The sequence below is a fragment of the Talpa occidentalis genome, unplaced genomic scaffold (genome assembly GCF_014898055.3).
Source record: "Talpa occidentalis isolate TD23 unplaced genomic scaffold, MPIMG_talOcc4v2.1 talOcc4.14, whole genome shotgun sequence".
NCBI lineage: Eukaryota > Metazoa > Chordata > Mammalia > Eulipotyphla > Talpidae > Talpa > Talpa occidentalis.
In genome coordinates, this window is record NW_023601433.1 from 14,629,342 (window position 1) to 14,654,843 (window position 25,502).

Here is a 25,502-nt window from a genome sequence, read left to right on the forward strand (position 1 = left end):
CATAAGAGCAGAGCATGGCGGGCTGGGCAGACAGATGAGAGGGGAAGTCAGGGTCAGGAGGTGATGCAGGGACAACCCACTGAGGATGGGGTGGTGCCGAAGGATTGTCAATGTCTCAGTCCTGTAACTTGGGCTAGTTACCCAGCCCAAGAGGTCTGCCTGTCAGGAAGACAGTCAGGACAAGTGAGTTCCCTGGACATTATCAGGAGGTGTTCTGGGCACCAGACAAAAAGACTGGGGCCTCCCTAGTGGCACAGGGGGTTGGGACGCAGCCTATGGGGCTGGCAGCAGCCATTGCAGCAGCAGTATGATCCCCGGCGGCGAGGGTCCCACATGGCCCAGCAGACCTCTCCTGGCTCGCCCGCTGCTCCTCTCAGCAGTGTCCTTTGGTCTATCTGCCTGTCCTTTTCCCCACTATGTCTCTGGTGACTCCTCTGCTCCACCCCACCTCTGGCCCCTGCACCTCTGGCCTGTACCCCAGCTCTTGTATGCATAAAAATAAAATAAATCTTAAAAAACAACAACAAAGACTGAAGGGGACAGAGAGAGCTCCCAGAGTCTCAGATTGGCGGGGCCCATGACAGCTCATTTTTGCATCCCTCTCCCCACCCCAGAGCAGATTCTGCCCCTGCAGCCCTATGCACGGGTAGGTGGGCCCCAAAGCGTCGGCATTTCTGCGTGTCCAGCTCACAGCGCCATCTAGCGGCGGCGGGAGGGGGCGCGGCCTTCACCGGAAGTCGCCGGAGAAGTCGGCCCGCAGCTGCGCGGGGAAGCGCCCGCCTGAGCGGGACAGGCGCGGCCGGCAGGGGGCGCTGCGCGGCCGTGGTCCGCTTGTGGACCAGCCTGTTCCAGGCCTTTCTTGCAGGCGTGAGCATCCCGCTGTGAGCCTGGTCTCTGAGGGCTCCTGGCTTTCCCGAAACCCTCTTAATAGTTTCTGCCGCATGCATCTCACAGCAGAGCTCTTTCCTGCCGCATTCGCTCTTTCAGCTGTTTGATGTGAGGTTCCAATATTAGCCAAAGCGAATATTGGTAAATTGTTCACATTTTCTAGATCAAGGATAAGTAGCATCTACCGCCCCGTAACATGCCTTTGTTTGATGCTCTCATTTTCAGGTTTTTTTTTTTTTTTTCTTTCTTTCTGTCTCCTCTCCTCCCTCCCTGCCTCCCCCTGTATTCTGGCCCATCGCCTCGAATGCAACAAAGCTGCTCTCTGGGGAAACCAATGAGGCCGCTGAGTTCTGTGCTCCCCTGGGGCGCAGACTTGCCTTATAAAAACTTGAACAAACACTCACAATTTCTAACCGTTCCAGCTGCCGCCCTCCGAGGACCTCGCTGCCCGCCTGTGAGAACTCGAGGCTGCAGAGTGGCTGGTGCTTGCAGCCAGCTCCTGAAGTCCCTGCTGCTGGCTCGGTCTGGGGGTGCAGGTGGGGGCCTGGTGTGGGTAAGTAAGTGCTCGCTGGCGGACCCAGGGTAAACCGTCCCACTTTCTGTTAACTTGTGGCTCCCTGACGCTGCTGAGACCCGGCCCACCCCTCACCGTGTGGCCTCTCTGTCCTTTTGCAAAGCCCCATCCCCTCGGTGCAAATGGAAGTTGAGTTCAGTTCACCCTGGGTTCTTTTCCTTAGTACAGTGATCTATTTCTGATTAAAGTCTGATCTTTTCTTTTTAATTAATGTCTGATTTTGTCTTTGATAGGCATCAGGCTCCAACACTTGGATCTCAATCAGAACCACCATCAAACCCTCGAACCTGACAAGCAAACCGCTCAGCTGCATAGACACCCAAGTCTCCCTCTCCAGACCTCTGGCTCGTTCCATAGCCCGTGGTCCGCGGTGAGTGAAGCTCCCTCTCCAGTGCTCTGGACAAATGTCCACTGAAGCATGGTGAGGAGAGTCTTTGATTCTTAGAGTTCTGAGCATGCTCTCCAAAGCTGGCTTGCAGGCCCAGGTTTCTTGTGAAAGTTATCTGTTGGAATGGAGGTCCTACCTAGCTCCTTGTTTTGAATGGATCCCATGACAACTGCCCTGGTAAAAACGTGTTTGTTTTTTCTGGATCATTAATTTAATTGAGATAAAATTGACATATACCACCACATGTGTTTTATTTAGATGAACCACATAATGTTTTGATGTCTACTTTGCAAAAAGATGATCATAATATGGTTAACATCCATTACCCCCCATACTCTCAAACTTTTTTCCTTGTAATGAGAACTTTCAAGATCTACTTTCTTAGCAACTTTCAAATATATAATATTACCTTGTGAACTATTGTTACTATGAGGTAGATTACATCCCAGGACTTATTTCTGATTTATCTTACAACTGGAAGTTTGTAGTTTTTGACACTCCCCACCCATTTTACCCTGCTTTCTGTCCCTGAAAGCACCAATCTGCTCTCTTTATATATGCGTTCAGTTTTTAATTATTTTAGATTCCTTATGTAAGTGATTACACAATAGTTGCCCTTCTATGACAAATGGCAGGGTTTTCTTCTTTTATGGCTGAATGAGAGAGGGGGAGTATGGAGTGGGATGGGGGAGAGAAAGAGAGAAAGAAAGAGAGAAAAAGAGAGAGATTGATTTCAGTCGGATTTTTTTTAATCCATTCCTCTGCCAGCAGTCACAGTGTTCCATCTCTTAGCTATTGCAAATAATGCTGCAGTGAACATGGCAGTGCAGATGTCTTTAGCTATAATGATTTCATTTTCTTTGGCTAAATACCAACAAGTGGTATTGCTGGGCCATGTCGTAGTTCTATTTTTAATTTTTTGAGGAACCTCCATACTGTTTTATAAAATTGTTGGACCAATTTATATTCCTGCCAACAATACACAGTATTCCTGTTGGCACATTCTCACCAACATGTGCTATTTCTTCTTCTTCTTTTCATAATTGTCCTTGGCTGTTTAATCCTGGCTCTTTGTGAAGCTTGTCTGTTCTCTTAATTTGATCCTGTTTCTCTGATGGGAATTTCTCGGCTGACTGAAGCCCCCTACTCTCGTTTCAGTTGACTATGCTGCTGCACCGCTAACTCTCTCTGCTTCTTTACTTGTCGTTAGTGCATAAGGATAATCTGGAACTTGAGTGACTTTTTTGAGAGAATTAAGATCTCCCCACACTTGGGCCTCTGGGCACCCTCCTTCCCTATTACTTCTGCTTCTCCCTTTACCACATTTGATCTTCCTCCTCTCCTTTGCATCCTTTCATAAATCCCCTGCAGGACTTACCTCCTTCATCCCTCTGTTCTCCTGCCCTTTTCAAATCCACGTCCTCAATTGCCTAAAGTCACTGGAGCTTTCAGCCCCCTGCTGCAGGTCAGGGATTGAGGCCTCCTCCCTCAAAAGCAATTTCCAGAGGCTGAAAAGGAAAAAAGACTAATTGGAAATAAGCTGAATGAATTATCCACTCAGTTGAGGCTTTGGGACTTCCAGAAAATGCTTGATGATTGCCCCACTCTCTTGCCTAAAATGTGGTCCGCATGCTCTAAATTACTTATCAGAGCTGATAGGATATTTGAAAAACATTTTTACTAGCATTGCATTATAACATTATGTAAGTTTCAAGTGTATGTCTTTATAAATCAACATCAGTACACACTACATTTAGTTCACCACTAAGAGTCTAATTCCATCCTTCCCCCTATATTTGATCCCTTTTACTTCAGTAAACCACCCACCTTCCCCCTTCCCTCTGGTAACCACTAACTTGGTCTCATAGTTTAAAGTTTATTTTTGTTTTAATTCATTTGTTTGTTTGGTTCCTCTATATACCACATTTCAGTGAAATCATATGGTGTTTGTCTTTCTTCATCTAACTCATTTCGCTTAGCATAAATTATATTGTCACAGAGATAATCTTAAAAATTCTCCTTCATAAATATTGGTAAAAAGCTTTTACCCTTGGATCTTTCTGGTGGCGCAACAGGTTAAGTCTTGGTACAATGACGATATCAGCAGCCACTGCAGCATGAGTTCGATCCTGGCCAGGGGGCTGACCCATGTGGTAATGCAGTAGACCTCTCTCATCTTGCCCACTGCTCCCCTCAGCAGTGTATTTCAGTAGATCCACCTGTTCTGCTCCCCATTCTGTAGCTAGTGAATCCTCTCACCACCCCCACACCTGTGGCCTATACCCCAGTTCTTGAATGCATAAATAAATCTTTTTTAAAAAAGCTTTTACCCTTATATTGAACAGATAACCTTTAATTTTCTCCATCTGCCATAAACATATTTCCAATAAAAATAAAATATTAAGTGGGCTAAAAAATGATAACCAACTCTTAAATAAATTAGTGAGTTTCATATTATTAAATTTATTCCTGACTCAGTGATAAAAATTTGTAAACCAAAACTATAAGATCTATGTGAATATGTATTTTTTTATTTGTTCTTTGGGAACCTGCCTAAAAAACAAAGATTCTGTAATTAAAAAAAAACTCAAAAGAATTTTCTGTGTCTCACGTTGCCTTTATCATGAGCTAAATTACTTAAGATATCTGTGTCTTTTCACTGTGAAAACACTACGTATGTTTTTAGATTTATATTTACATTTAAAATCTTTTGTCACTTTTTTAAAAAATAAATAAATAACTCTTGCTTCAAAATGAACCTTATTAATCTGGATTCTCCAGACAAACAAGACAGACAGACATACACACACACACACACACACACACACAGTTATATTCATATATATTATATATGCTTATTTATGCACATGTAAATATAAATGCACATATAGAATACTTATATATGCACACTTATATACTTACTGTTGTAATTAGCACACACAGTTATGGGGACCAAGAAGACCCACAATCTGCAATCAGCAAGCTGGAAACCAAAAAAGCTGGTAGTATAATTTAGTGTAAAACCAAGAACTTTCAGCTCTCTGATGAACACCCTAGTGTTCTAAGTCCTGAAGACTGGGAGCTCTAGGAAAGAAAGGTTGGAATCCAACTGAAGAAGAGATGGAATTTGCCTTTCCTTGGCCTTCTTGTTCTACTTTTTGGTCTACTTCTGATTGGATGATGCCTGGCCACACAGGATTCAGTCTACTTGAATCCATTGCTGATCCCATACAGAAATAATATTTTGTCTGGAGTTCCCTTAGTATGGACAAGTTGACACATAAATTAACCATCTTTATACATATTGGCATCACCTCAAACCATACTTCATCTCCAAATAAAGACAATAATGCCTAATATTTAGTCACTGTACTATTAATTGATATTTGACTTAGGTTTGCTTTTAAAAATTTATATTTTAGCTCAGATTTTTATGTTATTTGTCTTTGTCATAATCATCCTAAAGAGCTCTTTATAGTAGGAAACCTCAGAAGATACTCACCACCAGCATTATCATTTTATCTGTTTTCTAATGCTTCTTCATTTGGAGAGTTGGAGTTCATTTTCTGTGTGGTGGAATCTGGACTGGCTATGACTTGCTTTGATCAATAACATGTTATGGAGATAATACAGTGCTTGAAACTGCCCTGCAAACTATCAAAACCACACTAACTCCTTCCCTAAAAGAGTAAATTCCTTAAGTATTTTACCCTTAATATCCTATAGGGAAAAAATGGTATGCTGTAAAGTAAACAATTCTTAAGTAATATGATAGAAATTCAGTATTCTTCATGTTATATGATAAGGATATAAATGAGAATAGAAAACAAAGATGTTTGTATAATACATGTATATATGTGCACAAAAGTATACGTAATAAAATAAGAAGTAACTACCAATTACAATGACAGTCCTTGTTTCTGTAATAGATCACATAGTGGTAGCTGGTATTTATACTGCTAAAAATTCTGTATACCCTTTGCTTCAGCAAGCCCCTCAACTGATTATGAATCTTTACCTGGTTAGGTAACCTAAAACTTCATTCTTTTTTTTAAGATTTATTTATTTATACAAGTACTGGGGTACAGGCCAGAGTCGTGGGGGAGTGAGAGAATCCACCAGAGACAGAGCAGGGAGCAGAACAGGCAGAAGGACTGAAATACACTGCTGAGGGGAGCAGCCAGCAAGACAGGAGAGGTCTGCTGCGCCATGTGGGAATCTCCCTGGCAGGGTGGGAATTGAACTGGCGCCGCGGAGGCTGCAGAGAACTTCACAGCACTGTGCTCAAGCCGCTGTGCCACTGGGGAGGCCCCTAAGACTTCATTCTTGAAGTGTGGGGGCCATTACTAGTCTTGCTGGGCTTAGGTTCTTGTAGTTTTCCATTGACCAATACTAAGAGAAGCTTTGAGGTATATATCCTGTATTCTCTGTCTTCCTCCATGTGCAGTCATGATCAAATATACCTTGATAGTAGATATATTCTTTGCTTCACCAAACTTTAGTCACACTCCTGAAGCTTCTATTCCTACATGGGCACTTATAAAATCCTTAACAAGAAACACCACCCACAAGTCAGTTTAGCAAGAGCCTGTCAACTTCCTTGTCTGATCTTCCTCAGTATCTAATCTGGTTTCTCATCGTTTACCAGCTGATGTCTGGTCAACCTGGTCTGTCTCCAGCAAGAGTCCTGTTAAGTTGGTGTAGTAAGAGTCCCCCTCCCCCTTGATATTTTTTTGTTTTTTCCTGATCCCTTATTTGGTTAGTCTACCTTCCTCCTATAAGTGAAAACATCTGATACTTTTCTTTTTCTTTCTGGCTTATTTCACTGAGCATGATCCCTTCCAGCTCCATCCATGTTGCTGTGAATGGCATGAGCTTATCGCTTTTGATTGCTGAGTAATATTCCATTGGGTATATATATATATATCTCACATATTCTTGATCCGGTCATCTGTTTTTGGGCATTTGGGTTGTTTCCAAAGCTTAGCTATTGTAAACAGTGCTGCAGTAAACTTAGGGGTGCAGGTGGTGTCCTTTCAAATTCATGTTTTTGTGTCCTTTGGCTAGATATCTAGGAGTGGAACTGCTGGATCATGTGGAAGCTCCATTTTTAGTAGTTTGAGGAACCTCCCCACAAAGTTTTCCATAGTGGTTGCACCAGTTTGCATTCCTACCAGCAGTGTAGGAGAGTTCCTTTTTCTCCACACCCTTGCCAAAATTTGTTGTTGCTAGCTTTTTTTTTTTTTTAATTTGTGCCATTCTCACTGGTGTAAGGTGGTACCACATTGTGATTTTGATTTGCATTTCCTTATTACAAGTGATATTGAATATTTTTTCATATGCCTTTTGGCTATTTGCATTTCTTCTTTGCAAAAGTGGATTTTTAGCTCTTCTGCCCATTTTTTGACTGGCTCGTTTACTTTTTTTTTAACTTTTTGCTTTATTTTATTTTAAAGATGTATTTATTTAAACAAGCAGTGGGTACAGTCAGAAGTGCAGGAGGGTGAGAGGATTCACCAGAGCCAGAGCGGGAAACAGAACAGGCAGACCGATGAAATATACTGCTGAGGGGAGCAGCAGTCAGGAGGAGATGTCTGCGCGCCATGTGGGACCCTCACCGAGTGACCGGGGATCGAACCTGCGCTGCAGAGGCTGCGGGCAGCTTCGCAACCCAGTGCTCAACTGCCGCTGCGCTACCGGGGAGGCCCTTTACTTTGTTTTTCTTGAGTCTCATTAGCTCTTTGTGCATCTTTGTGACTGCTCCCTTATCATTAGTATTGTGTGCAAAAATTTTCTCTCACTGGGGTGTCTCCTTGTTTTGGTCCCCCTTGATATTTCTTGCAGTGATTTTCCATATACTGATGCTCATAAGGCTTCTTGGCTATAAATTCCCATCTGCTGTGTTATATTTAGGATTGAGCCCAATTCTGATCTTAGGTCTCTTTTTTGTTTTTGCAGTAGTAATGAAGAAAATCTGTTTTGAACCACTGTAACTACTGGCCAGCTATGGTTTTTGTTTGACAGTAATGATACTGTGATAGGATCAGTTTCATCACTGGATTCCAGTATCCCTCATCCAGGACCCTGAGTGTGCACCTTTGAAAGCTTTGTATTCACTTCTGACTATCTGGGATCCATTGGTGAGGGATAGATGTTAATTCTTAAAAACTGAGTATACTCTAGAAGGTAGGTTACAGTGTCAGACAAAGAGAGATAGGTTAGAATGCTGTTTCTAAGTTAGTAAGAAGATAGGTTAGACAAACACAAAGTCCCAAGTTTCTCTATTCATTAGTGTAAATGTACCATTAGTTATGAGCACTAGAGCTTCTCAGTGGACTGAAAAATCCCCCCTTTAGCCCCTACAGAAAATGTGCTCTGCTAGCTTAGTCTGTTTCCTATGTTATTGGCATGATATGATTATGACTAAGGGTAACTTGGAACTTCAGCAACCTCCTTAGAAAATAATGTCTCCCCAGACGGATTGCTCTAGAACCTCTCCCTTCCCTCAGTGATACTCCTCCTTCCTCTTTAGTGCTTTGGGTGTTTGCCTCGTTGGGTCTGGATTAGTATGTATAACGAGTATAAAGCTCTAATTACCATGTTTAATCATCTTCCCTCCATTTCCCCTGAATCCTTTGATTTGTTCCCCTTCAAGCCCCTCCCTCACCCATCTTTCCATCTGTTCTGCTGACCTGTTCCCCCCTCTTCAACCACTCAGCTCCCTACAGTTACTTGACCTCAAGGATTCATACCCACCATGGAGAGCTCTCAAGGCACTAAGGGACCCTAAAAGCAACCATGTAAGGTTTAAAACAGAACATAGTATTTTTATTTTTTTTTTATTTTTATTTATTTATTTATTTTTTTTATAGAGGCATGCTTTATTTATTTGTTTGCTGGTTGGTTTGTTTGTTTTGTTTATACATGCACTGGGCACAGTCAGAAGCGCGGGAGGGTGAGAGAATTCACCAGAGCCAGAGCGGAGAGCAGAGCAGGCAGAAGGACCGAAGTACACTGCTGAGGGGAGCAGGGGGCGGCAGGAGAGGTCTGCACGCCATGTGGGACCCTCCTCCGGTGGCCGGGGAGCAGCCGGGGATCGAACCGGCGCCGCAGAGGCCGCGCGCAGTTTCGCAACCCAGCGCTCAACCGCTGCGCCACCAGGGAGGCCCCAGAACATAGTATTTTTAAAAAGAGGTGGATAGTTTGGCCACTCCTTTGGGGTTCCAAAGAACTGCTAGATGTCTCCGCAGCCAGTAACCTAAAATTTACTCCATAACCTCCCTCAGATTACATGGAGTGACAAAAAAAATCTTTAAAGTCCCCTAATCAGGGCCTCCCTGGTGATGCAGGGGATTAAGTCGCAGCACAATGAAGCTATCCACAGCTAGTGCGGCATGAGTTTGATTCCCAGCCAGGGGGCTACCCACATTGTACAGCAGACCTCTCCTGTCTCACCCACTGCTCCCCTCAGCAGTGTGTTTCAGTCAATCTGCCTGTTCTGTCCCCCACCCTGAATCCTCTCACCTCCCATGTCTCTGGCCTATATCCCAGTTCTTGAATGCACAAATAAACAAATCTTAAAAAAAAATAAAGTCTCCTACACAAATATTGGCAAATAGCTAACTTTAACCTTGTCCATTTTTCCAGAAACACAATTTAGATAAAAATATAGAGGGCTTCCCTGGTGGCGCCAGGGATTAAGATGCAACCTCTGAAGATATCCACAGCCACTGTAGCACAAGTTCGATCCCTGGGCAGGGAGCTACCCTCATGGTGCAGCAGACATCTCCTGACTCGCCTGCTGCTCCCCTCAGCAGTGTATTTCAGTCAGTCTGCCTGTTCTGTTCCCCACTCTTTCTCTGGTGAATCATCTCACCCCCCACAACTCTGGCCTGTACCCTAGTTCTTATATATATAAATAACTAAATATTTAAAAATGTATATATATAAAGTAGAGATCAATCAGTTAGATTGTATCACTGTTTTACTGACTTATGGCTAAATTTTAGAATGAAACAGAGTGGAAAACAGAAAAGGGGGGATTTGTTGAAGTACCCTGCAAGGGAGCAGGGGGAAAGATGGGAGAGGTCTGTGCTTAGTAATTTTGCACTAACATAAAATGATTGTTCCAGAATGAAAATAATGAAACGAGTAATAAAAACTGAATGAGGAAATTTTTTAAGTTCTAGAAATTTTGTAGGAAAGGAACCAACTTGTTTGATCAAAACTGGCTAAGATTGGATGAATTCCTTTATAAGGTTTTTTTTTTAATTTTCCTATAATTAGTAATACAATGATCCAAATTATAATTTGTTTCTTTTTAAAAATATTTATTTATTTATGCATACAAGGGCCTCCCTGCTGGCGCAGCGGTTGAGCGCTGGGTTGCAAAGCTGCCCGCAGCCTCTGCAGCACCTGTTCGATCCCCGCCGGGCAAGGGTCCCACATGGTGCACAGACCTCTCTTGCCACCCACTGCTCCCCTCAGCAGTGTACTTCATCAGTCTGCCTGCTCTGCACTCCCCTCTGGCTCTGGTAAATCCTCTCACCATCCCGCGCTTCTGACTGTACCCAGTGCTTCTATAAATAAATAAATAAAATCTTTTTAAAAAAGTGATATTTCATTTATGCATACAAGAAATGGGTACAGGTCAAAGGTGCAGGAGTGGTGAGAGGATTCGCCAGAGACAGAGTAGGGAGCAGAACAGGTGGATTGACTGACATACACTGCTGAGAGTAGCAGCAGACGAGACAGGAGAGGGCTGCTGTGCCATGTAGGTTATCTCCCTGACCTGGGATCGAACTCATGCTGCCATGGCTGGCAATAGCTTGCTAGCGCTGAGACTTTATCCCTGCACCACCAGGAAGGTCCTAAGTTACACTTTGTTTCTTTTTCTTTACTAAAACAACAAATTTGATAAATTTTGTTCTTTACCTTCTTATGTTATTTTGCCTATGAAACCAATATTTTATATCTAAAAATAATTTTCTGTGCTTCATGTTATCTTTATCAGGGTTTTGGCTACTTAATAAAATAGTTCCTTGTACTAAAAGACATTTATTTTTTACCATGTAAGTATGTGTTTTCCTGTGAAATGTCTTGTCACCTTGTTTAAATGGATAACTGTGTGTTGTTTCACAGTAACTGGTGATGCTAGCAGTCAAGTGTTCAAACTTTTCAACATTTTTGACAACATCCCCAAAATCAAATTTTAAATTGAATCTTTTCGACTGCAAAATAAATTTGAAAATTCCCAGATGGCCCCTGGAAGAAAAGATTCTATATCTCATCTTGTTGAACAGAGATGCTAAACTATTTAGGTTTATTTTCTGTTAAATTACATAGGATGCATTGCCAATACCTCATTGTCAGATTATTATGTAAAATGTCTCTTGCTACAGAAATAACAAATACTAGTTATCAAATTATCTTTAACTTCAATTGGAGTCATTTGTTTGAAAGTTTGATTTTTTAAAAAATATTTTGTTCGTTTTATGTTTTCTTTTCCAGATTGAAGGGAAACTCTTCTTAAATGATGACATATAGCAAGTTGGTAAAGTATACCTTCTCGAACAAAGATGCAACAATTTCTTTTTCTCCCCACTTTGTCCTTCCAGAATTAAAAACTCTTGGTCAGTATTCTTACATTTATGACAAAATATTTGTATACATTCAACAACAACAACAAAAAAAATCTGTTCTCCTTGTAACAGACTGCAATGGAAAACACTGTACTACCAAGGCTGTGTCTAGGATGTCATATTTAAGAATGATATGCATTGAATCAGATATAACAGACAGCTTTAAGGAACTAAGGTTGACTTTAAGGAACCAAAGCTTACAAAAACACCCTTTCAATTCTTTTGGTTGACCTGTGCAAAAAAACAAATCTCCTAGGGAATGATAGTGTATTATTGCAGACAGCATGGTGATGACTGTACAGATGTGCTTTTATTGATGCAGCTAATTCTCATATAGCCTGCTAACCTGGAGTGCAGCTGCTAATCTAGCAAATATCTTTATCTGCATACCTTGCCATTCACTCACCAGAAGCAGTTTCCTTTCAGTTGGCCAGGAAAGCAATATACCTTCTCTGTCCTACCTCAGGTTTTGATGTGCCTCAGGTTATATCAACTTTTCAAGCCTGTGTGTGACAGTGTAGTTTATAGGGATGTCGATTGCTTTCTCTTCCAGAAGATATCGCATTTGTTTGTTACGTTGATGAAAATATGTTATTTAACTTAATGCGTGGGAATAGAAACTACTTTAGACTTAATGATAAGATTTGTATGTCAGAGTTTGGGGGATAAATTCAACTAAAATTCAGGGGTCTTCTGCCTTAGCATGATTTTTGGAATCCAATGTGTAGGGCATTTCTGATGTCCTTTTTTAAGGGGAAGGGTAAATAATTTACCCTAAAACCAAGAAGGAGGTCCAGCACCTTGTGAGCATCTTTGAATTTCATATAAAACATATTCTTCATTTGAGTGTGTTAGTCTGGCCCATTTATTGAGTGACCAGAAAACTACTAGTTTTGAGTTGGGCCCAGAAGCAGAGAAGGCTCTGCGACAGTTCTAAGATGCTCTTTACAAGCTGAAGTGCCCTTTGGGCCACGTAATCCATCAGATTGGAGGTAATCCAGCATACCCAGTGGTTCTTTAAGTTTCATCAGGATGCTATTTGGAACCTTGGTGGTAGAATGGTTATGCTTGTGCTGGTCCACATGGACTACCACTCATTAAAGTTAAGTGTTTGATTGTCCGAATTGGACAACACTGAGTTCTTCATATGGTACAATTATATAGAGTTTTTAGACAGTGAACTGCTGACAGGTTGACTACAATAGAATATTTCCATCATAGAAGGGGCAACATTCCTTTTTGGAATGGATAATTCACCTGAGTACATTTTTGTCTTAATTGCCCATAATTCTGCTTCCAAGAATATATTGTGAATGTAAATAGTGTGTCCTACACTGTCATAGTGTTTCATGGAGCATTCTTCAGTCCAGGGCCCCACTTCACAGAAAAAGAAGTGTGACAGTCGGCCCATGTTCATGAGTTTATTATCTTACAATGTTATCATTCTGAAGTAGTTGGCTTAACAGAAGGTATAAGGGCCTTTTGAAGACTCACTCAACCAGGTGGCAATATATTGCAGAGCTGCAGCAAGGTTCTTCAGGAGGCTATATATGTTCTGAATCAGCTTCCAATATATGGTGCTGGTACTTAGATAGTTAGAATAATTATTCCAGGATCAAGGGGCGTTAATAATAGTGGCACCACTCCTTTTTAACCTCAGCCACCCCTAGGGACAGTTTTGCTTCCTGTTTCCATGACATTTAAGCTCTGTTGACCTGGTCTTAGTTCCAGCAGAAGGAATACTTCCCCCAAGAGACAAAACAATGATTTCCACAATGAAGAATTTATGACTGCCACCTAGTTAGTTGGGCTCCTCAAGCCTCTGAATCAACAGTAAAGAGGGAAGTTACTGTGCTGGATGGGGTAATTGATACTGAACACACTCAAAAGAAAGTCAAAGCAGGATGGTATTTACAGCAATAAAAATACATTTATTCAGGGCTACTATAATAAGGAAAAGATATCTCAGTGTCGTACTGGGCTCAATTCCAAATAGAAGTTTGGGAAGTGGGAATCTATATCAATAAATAGGTGGAAGGCACTGAATGAAATATCACTAATAGGAAACAGAGTTAAAGCAACCCCTCACTCAATAGACACAGGACTCTTGCTATATACAGGCCAGTCTTGCCTGGTGATGGTGGACTATAGAATAGTCATGTATCAGGATGATTGGATACAGAAGATGAGGGACTCTTGCAAAAATCATTTAGCAAGGTCTTGCAAAACTCATTTAGTAGGGTTTCTGCTAAGGATTTTACAGGGAAGTGCACAGATGGGCCTAGGAGAAGATTCAGAAGTCTGACCAAGTTCGGTCAACCAAATGATATTTTTTTAGTCCCCTTATTGTCCAGAGGAAGAAGAAACATTCCTCTTACCATGAGTAGTATCATCAGTTTCTTCTTTGGCCACACTTTGTTTGTGGAGGAATAGACTGAATCATCTGTTGAAACTTGGTAGCAGAGGGTATTTGCTGGATGGTGTTAGCTGTCACACTATAAATGAGGGGAGTTTCTATGAAAATAAAAGAAAAACAAAGATTAACAATTGAAAGTCATGTTTCTGAATCCTGAGGGCAGTCACTAAGATTTCTTTTTTTTTTTATTTTTTTTATAGAGGCATGTTTGTTTGTTTATTTATTTATTTATTTATTTATTTATTTGCTTGTTTTGTTTATACATGCACTGGGTACAGTCAGAAGCACGGGAGGGTGAGAGAATTCACCAGAGCCAGAGCAGGGAGCAGAGCAGGCAGAAGGACCGAAGTACACTGCTGAGGGGAGCAGCGGGCCGCAGGAGAGGTCTGCGCGCCATGTGGGACCCTCCTCTGGTGGCCGGGGAGCAGCCGGGGATCGAACCGGTGCCGCAGAGGCTGCGGGCAGGTTCGCAACCCAGTGCTCAACCGCTGCGCCACCGGGGAGGCCCAGTCACTAAGATTTCTTGATGTAGGTTTCAAAGCATCCTTAGATGGAGGAGTGAGGACACTCCAGTGGCCCTCCTGGTTTGCATTTTGAATCTGTGGTTTTGGCATCTATTCTTCCAGTGACCTTTTTGAGTGGCCCACACAGTTGCAAGCATGAAAGTTGCCCATACATGAGCTGTTGTGAGTCCCTTGAATTTTATATCATGTTGTCCAGCTTCGACTTGCAGAGCTGCATGAAAAGGATGGTTTTATTTCTGAGTTATTCCAAGCAGAAGGGAGAAAGAATAGAAATGTTAATTTGGATTGATATAAGCAGATACAGGAGGAAAATAGAAGAATTCAGGATTTGTAAAAATATCATCAAAATTGGTGAGATGGAATCCACATGGTACAGCATAGTGTTCCATTGAAGCTGTTTCTTCTCTCACCCCTGTTCTCTCAGCGACAATCAAAGTCGGAGTAATTTGCAAGATAGAATCCAGTGTCATTAAACCACCTGATTATTTCCATAAATCCAGCAAAATTGTGATAGCCTGAATAGGTCATTTCACCAGATGTTTGCCTGCAATACCTATAAATTTGTATCCCTGAACTATCCTGAGGTTCTTGGACCATCTTAATGATTTTTAAGATGGGGACCCTGTGAAGCAGGTGACACCATATTTTCTTTTTTTTTTATTTTTTTTCAAAGATTTATTTATTTATACAAGCACTGGGTACAGTCAGAAGCGCGGGAGGGTGAGAGAATTCACCAGAGCCAGAGCGGGGAGCAGAGCAGGCAGAAGGACCGAAGTACACTGCTGAGGGGAGCAGCGGGCGGCAGGAGAGGTCTGCGCGCCATGTGGGACCCTCCTCCGGTGACCGGGTTGCAGCCGGGGATCGAACCGGCGCCGCGGAGGCTGCGGGCAGCTTTGCAACCCAGCGCTCAACCGCTGCATCACCGGGGAGGCCCGACACCATATTTTCTAAGGGCACTTCCTATGCATTGTCTCCTTAAAGTCAGTCTTACTTCCTTAAAGCTGTGTGATCATATTTTATTTTTTAAAATTTATTTATTTATGCATACAAGAAGTGGGGTACAGGCCAGAGGTGTGAGGGGTGAGAGGATTCACCAGAGACAGAGTGGGGAACAGAACAGGCAGATTGACTGAAATACCCTGCTGAGGGGAATAGCGGGCGAGACAGATCATATATTATTTGAAGCACAATTCTTTCACATACAACATTCCAATCAGACATAATATTATAACTCTGTTATCCAAGTGTGTGTCTTGTTTCAAGGAGATGAAATTCTTGGTGATCTGTCATAAATAACTATTCACCCTAATTAAAATAATATTTACTATGAGTTTTATAATTTTGGCTGGACTGGGAAGGGAGAAAAAGTATTTTTTGTATCTTTGTTCAAAAATTTGTACTTCACCAATTCCTGAAATGTACTCATCGTGGTGAAGGACTGTGGGTGCCTTGGTAGTGAGTGGGGTGTTGTTGCAGACATCTGAAGAGGTGTGATACCTCTGAATCATATGCAATGTTGAAAACCAGTGTTATTTTAATTGAGAGAGGGAAAGAGAGAAGGTGTTCCTTCAATCTGGGAAATACCAATGAAGTTTCACACAAAAATTTCTAAAATGCGTAAACATCCTACACATTCTAAGTCATCCTTACACATTCTAAAATGTGTAATCATCCATACTGAGAAAACTGTTTTCTTAAGTAATCAAAAACCTGACAGAGGTAACATGGACAGGAATTATTTTAAAATACAAAATCTTGGTTTCCCAGGAAAACTATTTTTAATTTCTTATCAAAGCAGATCTATAAAATAAAAACTTTGTTTCTGTAGCAGAAAACCAAATTCATCAACTTCATGTAATTCTTATTTTGCATGAACACAGGATAGTAGTTTTGGTAACTCATTTCCTTCTTCATTCTTCTGACATTTCTTATTGAACCTAGTAGCATGGATTCAGATTTAATTTTTAGAGTTTTTTTTTAAAGATTTATTTATTTATGCATACAAGAGCTGGGGCATAGGGCAGAGGTGGGGATCGGGGTGGGGGGCGGGTAAGAGGACTCACCAGAGACAGAGTGGGAAGCAGAACAGACAGATCTACTAAAATACACTGCTGAGGGGAGCAGCAGGTGAGACAGGAGAGGTCTGCTGTGCCATGTGGGTAGCTCCCTGGCCGGCTGGGGGATTGAATTCATGCTGCAGTGGCTGCTGACAGCTTCATAGTGCTAAGCGTTAACCCCTTGCACCACCAGGGAAGCCCCAGATTTATTGAACTTATAAGTTCATGAAGCTTTTTTGCTTCTTACTGATTGTAAACATTATCAGAATAGAAGCAAAGCAAACTAAACTAAATTATGAATAACAAATGACTAAAAGCACTATTGGTTACAGATCTCATGGAAGCCAGTTGAATAAGAAAAAATACTTATTTCTGTGGCATGTAACATTTTCACAATAAGATGAAAAGGGTATTGACATTTCTGAAAACTTTATTCTGAACTATCAGCATTGGCAACAGGTACCACACACATCCGACCTAAGAAGTTTATCATCACTAATTGTTTATGAATACATAATTTAGTACACTACACAAGTAAATCGAATTACTGAACATGTTCCTTTTACCAGATGACAGACAAATCCCTTGAGTCAATTAGGTACCCTCTGAGAAATCTCAAAATTAGAAAAAGGAGGGATAAGAAAATACTCTAATATTGATATTCAGACATTGTAAAATATTTTTAAAGGTTTGACCGCTTGACTAAAAACGAATAAAGGTAGCAGTAATGCCCTATTTAGTTGTCTATTTAACCAATGTGCCAGCTGAAAGATTTCAAAAATGAATACAGAAAGTCCATAGTTGTAAAAAAAAAAAAAAGTAGTCTTTTTAGTACTGGGAAAACTCCGTTTTCTTAAGTAATCAAAGATCTGACAAAGGTAACATAGAGAGGAATTATTTTAAAATACAAAATATTGATTTCCCAGGGAGAGTATTTAAAAGGGAAAGATAAACTCTTTTTAATTTCTTATCAAAGCAGATTTATAAAATAAAAGCTTTGTTTCTGTAGCAGAGAACCAAATTCTGATATTTTTAAGGATTTATTTATTTATGCATACAAGAGCTGGGGTACAGGCCAGAGAGGCCGGGGGTGAGAGGATTCACCAGAGACAGAGCAGGGAACAGAGCAGGCTGAAGGACCGAAATACACTGCTGAGGGGAGCAGCCGGCGAGACAGGGGAGGTCTGCCCTGCCATGTGGTTTGCTCCCTGGCCAGCCTGGGATAGAACCTGTGCTGCAGAGGCTGCGGATTGCTTCATAGTGCGGTGCTTAACCCCTTGCGCCACCAGGGAGGCACCAAATTCTGATTTTGAAATGGAGTTCTATTACTTAAGGTTCATTTTTAAGATGTATAAATAAATCTATCTAATCTTAGCCAATTGTGGCTAAGCAAGATGAGATTCCTCCCCAAAACCTTCTACAAGTTTCCGAAAACTATAGTCAGTTTTTTCTCATCCTGCAAACACAAGTCATTCTATTTTACAACAAAATTTCTCATTATCCCTTGTAAAAAACACACCTTTAAAATTCCTGCTCTTACCAAAAACTCATCTTTCTGGGCCTCCCAGTGATGCGGTGGATTGAATGCAGCACTGTGAAGCTGTCCACAGCCTCTGCAGCACAGGTTTGATTCACAGCCAGCCAGGGAGCTACTTGCATGGCGCAGCAGACCTCTCCTGTCTTGGCCGCTGCTCCCCTCAGCAGTGTATTTCAGTAAGTCTGCCTGTTCTGCTCCCTGCTCTGTCTCTGGTGAATCCTCTGACCCACCCACACATCTGGCCTGTACCCGGTTCTTGTATAAATAAATAAATCTTTAAAAAAAATAAAGCTGTCATTTAAAAAACAACACACTCATTTTTCCTTTCACACAAAGGATTTTTATGTAAGGCCTAATAATTACATTTACACAAATAACAAGAATTTTTCAGTATTAGTTGACTTTCTTTTATAGAGAAAAGTAGGACGTAAACCATTATTAACTGTTGGACACATGGTATTCTGTAACAAATTTACTAATACAGTTCTAGAGACAAGTCTTTTACATAGTACAATTTTTCCTTTTATAAACATATCCAGATAGGGCCTCCCCAGTGACGCAGTGGTTGAGCACCGGGTTGCGAGGCTGCCCGCAGCCTCTGCAGCGCTGCTTGAATCCCCAGCTGCTGGACGAGGGTCCCACATGGCGTGCAGACCTCTCCTGCTGCCCACTGCTCCCCTCAGCAATGTACTTTGTCACTCTGCCTGTTCTACTCTCCATTCTGGCTCTGGTGAATTCTCTCACCCTCCCGCGCTTCTGACTGTACACAGTGCTTGTATAAATAAAATAATGAATGAATGAATGAATGAATGAATGAATGAATGAAAAAAATAAATAAAACTTTTTAAAAAATCCAGATATATTTATAAATATATTCAGATATATTTAGATTACATATTCTGAATTAAAACAAAATGACAAAACAGATAAACTTATGCTCAGTTTTTAATGTTTCCATATTGCATATTTTATTTGGGAATAATTAAGTATTTAATATATATTTATCACTTTAAATTTAAGGTTTCAAGTTACAAAAGTTGTCTAACTATTTTCTGTAGAAAAATCATGATTATTATAGAACATAATAATGGAAACAGTTATAATAAGTATACTATATATCACATAAATCATTTTTCATTAACAAATATTTTATTTTGAAAATCTAAAATATAACAACTTTTGTGAAATATATCAGCATTGTCATTACCACAGCTAAAACTAAATAACTAATTCCTCAATACAATGCTTGGTTTCTCTGGTTATCTCGCAAGAATTTTTTTTTAATTTTTTTTTTTAAAGAATATAATCTGGCAATTAGTTTTATTTATTTATTTATTTGTTTATACTTGTACTGGGTACAGTCAGAAGCGCGGGAGGGTGAGAGAATTCACCAGAGCCAGAGCGGGGAGCAGAGCAAGCAGAAGGACCGAAGTACACTGCTGAGGGGAGCAGCGGGCGGCAGGAGAGGTCTGCGCGCCATGTGGGACCCTCCTCCGGTGGCCGGGGAGCAGCCGGGGATCGAACAACCCAGTGCTCAACCGCTGCGCCACCGGGGAGGCCCTCGCAAGAATTTTTATAAGCTTGACTACATTTTTTTTTCTGGTTTCATTAAAAAATAGTTGACACATATCACAGTACATGTTTAAGATGGGGCCTCCCTGGTGGCGCAAGGGGTTAAGCACAGCACTATGAAGCTGTCGCAGCCTCTGCAGCACAAGTTCGATCCCCAGCCTGACCAGGTAGGTACCCACATGGCACAGCAGACCTCTTCTGTCTCTCCCGCTGCTTTCCTCAGCAGTATTTTCAGTCAATCTGCCTGTTCTGCTCCCTGCTCTGTCTTTGGTGAATCCTCTCACCCTCCACACCTCTGGCCTGTACCCCAGTTCTTGTATGCATAAATAAATAAATATTTAAAAAAATAAGTTTAAGATGTACAGCATAATGGTTGGTTTGCATATACTGTAAAATGATTACCATGGTAGGTTCAGTTATCATCTGTCTTTTCATATAGATACAATGAAAATAAAAGAAAAATGAAAAGTTATAAGGGAAAAATTTCTTCTTATAGGTGAGATTGAATTTTAATTTAATTTTAATAAGTAAATTAGAATTTACTCTTAATTTTCTTATATATAATACACATTCACTGACTTTGAAATAGTCATTTAAACTTTCATCTGATTTATAGCTACTTAGCAGTCATATATGAAGAAATTATGAAAATCTCATGAGATAGACAAATGTAGCTATCATCCTAAGTTATTATTTCTTGGTGATAGACAAGTACCAAAAAATCTCCCAAGAAGTGAATTGAAAGATTTAAGTATGACTCTTTTTTTAAAGATTTATTTATTTATGCATATAAGAACTGGGATACAGGCCAGAGGTGGGGGGGCAAGGGGATTCACCAGAGATAGTGGGGAGCAGAACAGGTGGATTGACTGAAATACTCTGCTGAGAGGAGCAGCAGGTGAGACAGGAGAGGTCTGCTGCACCATGTGGGTAGTTCCCTGGCCTGGGGATTGAACTTGTGCTGCAGTGGCTGTGGACAGCTTCATAAGTTGTGTCTCAACTCATTGTGCCACTGGGGAGGCCCCTTATTTTCTAACTATTTTTTGTATTTACTATCATTTTTACTTGTTTTAAGCAATTAATTATTATTGTATATTTTGTGCTTATGTTGAATTTCAGGGCTTGTTAAGAGAGGTTTGAAACATCTAGACAAAACTCATGTGAAGACATGCCAGTTCTGTCTTGCCAAGAATTTTAAGTCTAACATTATTTACCAAAGATTATCCCTGGTTAGTGGAAACTTAGAAAGATTGAATTTGCTTCTGTATATTGAGAATATTAGGAATACTTAATTTATTGGTGTAATCATTTATCTCTAAGTCAATTAAAATAGAACTACTTTATGGAATTTTTGTAATGTGCATAACATATGCATGCATATATAAGCAGCCATGCATAAACATACAAATATGTCTACAGACTTCTTATAACTTTCACTCTAAAATTTTAACTGTAAATCACTAAAACATAGTGATGCAATCTCATTGGTTTATCTCTATTTCCATCTGACTTCTGGCAAATGAAACAAAATATGATAACCTTATTAATATTTGAGTAGAGGACTTTTATAAATTTCCCTGCTGTCTGGATGTCTCCAAACTCATCTCAGTGGTAAAACCATACTTTTCTGTATGTAGAAAATATACTTCTTTTCTAGTAAACCTAGGGTGGTTGCTATGTGGGTCCCTTATTCTCTGGAGAGCCCTCGAAAAGAAGGAAAGCAGTCTACAGTTCTGGTGACTGTAGGGAGCTGAAGTGCTGGATTGGGACAGGGGAACATCTGGCAACATAGACAGAGGGAGGAGGTTGAGGTTTGAAGGAGGACAAAACTAATGGTCCAAGGGAATTAGGGGGATGGTCTGAAGTAGTAAAGGAAGAAAGGAGGAGCAGTCCTGTGATGATAAGGGAGAGGTTTGAGGAACCAGTTTGGAAAGACTTTGTTTTTCAAAGAAGCCATTGATGTACCCAACAGCAGAAAGGAAGTTGGCACAGTAGGTGGAATGCTTTTCCATCAAGGGATTCTTTTTTTTTTAAGACTGATAAATACAAGAGCTGGGGTATAGGCCAGAGATGGGGGGGCAGGGGTGAGAGGATTCACCAGAGACAGAGTGGGGAGCAGAACAGGCACATTGACCAAAGTACACTGCTGAGGGGAGTGGCAGGCGAGGCAGGAGAGGTCTGCTGCACCATGTGGGTTGCTCCCTGCCTGGCCAGGCATCGAACTTGTGCTCCAGAGGCTGCGGATTGCTTCCTAGTGCATTGCTTAACCCCTTGCGCCACCAGGGAGGCCCCTCTTTTTTAAAGATTTATTTATGTATGAGTACAAGAGCTGAGATGTAGGCCAGAGGTACTGGTAGGGGGTGAGAGGATTCACCAGAGACAGAGTGGGGAGCAGAACAGGCAGAGTGACTGAAATTGACTGGTGAGGGGAGCAGTGGGTGAGACAGTCAGCTCTCATGTGGGTAGCTCCCTGCCTGGGATCAAATTCAGGCTGCAGTGGCTGTGGATTGCTTCATAGTGCTGAGACTTAACCCCTTGTGCAACCAGGGTGGCCCCCCAGCAAGGGATTCTAAGGCCACTAAAAGTCTCCTGTGTTCTTAACTAATTGCACTTTTATCCTACCCAACAGAGACTGGTGAGTCCTACCCAGCTTCTGCTTGCCTGGCACTCTAGTTCAATCTCCCTTTGTGTAGGGCTCTAACCTATTGTCTATAATCAAAATACTAAGAAGCAAAACTTTCCCCTACCACCCTGAAAGTATATGTGCCTTGAACTATTGCATGGAGGTGACCTCATGAATGTATCCCTAATCAGTTGATCAAGGAGTGAAGGCAAAGTTTATACATGTTCACACTTAGGGGTCCTCAGTGAGGGGTCTCAGGCTCCAGATGATCTGATTATAACAAAGTCTCAGAGTCATAATAACCGAAGAAAATGCAGAGCTATCCATTAGTTAACATGGTCAAACAAACAAACAAATGCTTATTTAGGACTTTTGCATCAAGGGGAAAGAGACCTCATTATAGAGCCAGACTAAATTTTGAATACACCAAATGAAAATTTGTGGAGTCTGGTGTCAGTGAAAGAAAAATTAATAAGAGGAAACATGGAGACTGATGGGGATTCTGGCAAATCATAGGAGGATTCTTAACTAACTTAAAACATCAGAGCTTCTTACTCTTGAACTTTTGTCTCTGGGATTTAAAAGAGTGGGACCCTGGTTTTCAGGCCTTTGTTTGTGGCCTGAGTGTATCATACCACCTGTTCCCCTTCTTATCAGGCCTTAAGACACGGACTGAATTATACCACCTGCTTCTCTGGTTGACCAGCCTACAGATGGCTATTTCTGGAACTTCCCAAGTTCCAGAAACAATTGAGCCAGTTCATTCATGCAATACTGCTTCCTTTTCCCTCTCCATCTCCCTTCCGTCTCCCTTTTTTAAGATTTTTCTGTAGAACCCTTTGATATCAAAAAATTGTTTTTTTAAGATTTATTTTTTTAAAGATTTATTTATTTATTTATACAAGCACTGGGTACAGTCAGAAGCGCGGGAGGATGAGAGAATGCACCAGAGCCAGAGTGAGGAAAAGAACAGGCAGACTGACGAAATACACTGCTGAGGGGAGCAGCAGGCACGACAGGAGAGGTCTGCACCATGTGGGACCCTCACCAGCGGCCGGGGATCGAACTGGCGCTGCAGAGGCTGCGGGCAGCTTCGCAGCCCAGCGCCACCAGGGGAGGCCCTTAAGATTTATTTTTATTTATGCATACAAGAGCTGGGATTCAGGCCAGGCAAGAGATGCAGGGAGGTGAGAGGATTCACCAGAGACAGAATGGGGGACAGAACAGGTGTATTGACTGAAATACATTGCTGAGGGGAGCAGCGCGAGAGACAGGAGAGGTCTGCTGCACCATGTTTGTTGCTCCCTGGCTGGGGATCGAACTCGTGCTGTAGAGGCTGTGGATTGCTTTATATTGTGGTGCTTAATCCCTTGCGCCACCACGGAGGCCTGGTTTCAAAAAATTGAATGACCAGAATATTAAAGATGACTTTTGTATTCCCACCGAAATTCCTGGCATTGACTCTCAATTCTGATTTTCATAAGTAATGTAATGACTCTAATTCCACCAGTAAATAGAGCCCTGAGAGTCTGTGGTATATACTATTTTAAGAGTTACATAGCAGGGCCACCCTGGTGGCTTAGGGGTTAAATTCTCAGCACTATCAAGCAATCACCAGCCACTAGGCATGAGTTTGATCCCCAGCCACGGAGTTGACCCACATGGCACAGCAGACCTCTCCTGTCCTGTCAGCTGCTCCCCTCAGCAGTGTGTTTTAGTAGATCTGCCTGTTCTGCAACCCACTCTGTCTCTGGTGAGTCCTCTGGCCCCCTGCACTTCTGGTCTATACTCCAGTTCTTGTAAACATAAAAAAATAAATCCTAAAAAATATCCGCATTATATATTCTTAATCAGCCACTTAAAAGAAGCAAAGAGATAAATACCACTGTATATAATAATTTGTAACAACTGGGGGGAAGGAATATAATAACATTTGTTAATGCCTGCTAGTGTTGCTGGTCAAAGGAGTAGAAGAAAAATATGGGCTCAGGAATATGAATTTTCATCCCAAACTTGCATCAGTGAAACCTAAGAGTTTCTGGATATGCATAAGGAAGAGCCTTATCTTCTATCTGGTCTGACTGCTGAAAATCATACTATGATTGACTCAATTTCAATGGTAGTTGAACTGCCAGTCCCCACCCCCCAGATGTCCACCAGTAAAGTGAGGGCATTAAGAAAAAATGGGAATGTGGGTTTGGGGCCGGTGGAAATGTTAGCAGGGAGACTGAGGGTACCCTGGAACTCCCTAACTTGCGTGCTCTAAAGAGGCCTGGGCATATATGCAAACAAAGACAGAACATACTCTAGGTGTGGAAAGTCTGTAATAGAATTGGTGTGACAGAAAGAGAAGAAAAGATTATACTCTCCCAGTGAAACACCCAAAGTTACCCATCCCCTCATGCGTAGATGCCCAGCCAAACAGGATTGGCCTAAAATAGGGCCAGTGATACTCAAAAACTGGCCACAAGTCTGAGGGAGCTTCTGGTGGGGAACCATAGGAAAGGGGCAAAAGGGGCCAGACAAGTCTGGGGTGAAAGGAGCAAAATTAAAGTATAAATCAAGATCAAGGTTGCCAGTGTCAGCCCCCACCATGTGCCTCTCACCCGCATGTCTCTTCCAAGTGTCTCTACACACCTCAGCTCTGTGCGTCTCATCTATGTCCCCCAGGTCCCTGGTGCAAATACAAAGCCCGGAAGTAAGCATGCCTTTATCCTTCACATGTCTCTCTCTCCATGTGTCTTGTCCTGTGTCTCCTCCAAGTCTTCTGTATCTTCACCTAGCCAATCAGCTCAGCCCCTTACTAGGTGGGGCTGGGAACTGGGAACCTGAAACCTCCCTTTTATGGAGATTCCCATGTTACAGAAACACTGATGAAATTGAGGATATAGAGTCCTTAATTTTTGAGGTCTTCTTTGACTGTAAATGTGGACTCCCTACTTCCAGTGGCAGTGGAATCCCCCCTCCAACTCTTGCTTCATCCCAATCAACAGTGATGTTAGCCTTTCTACGTACTGGAAGGAGATGGATCCTGCATTGCTTGGGAAAATGCTAACAGGCCACACCTATGACTCTGTTTCCTTCTGAAGTTTAGTGAAATTTTTGGCCATTATTTCCTCAAATAAATTTTCTAGTCCTTTCTCATTTTTCCCCTTCTGGGATCATCTATATTGTCAATATTATCCCTCTCAGTGCTGTCCAAGAGGTCATTTAAAATGTCTTTACTTTTTTCCCCCTTCATTTTGATGTTCTGTCTCAGTGAGAGCTAATACTGTATCTTCA

At 41.6% G+C, this 25,502-nt stretch overlaps 1 long non-coding RNA gene across 1 annotated transcript; it reads left to right on the top strand.

The window, feature by feature from the left end:
- The first annotated feature begins 1,799 nt into the window (after positions 1-1,799).
- LOC129145711 (uncharacterized) lies at positions 1,800-11,806 on the top strand. The gene is made up of 3 exons (XR_008551651.1): positions 1,800-1,832; positions 8,569-8,650; positions 11,361-11,806. It is a non-coding gene; the product is annotated as an uncharacterized LOC129145711 (long non-coding RNA).
- The last annotated feature ends 13,696 nt before the right edge of the window (positions 11,807-25,502 follow it).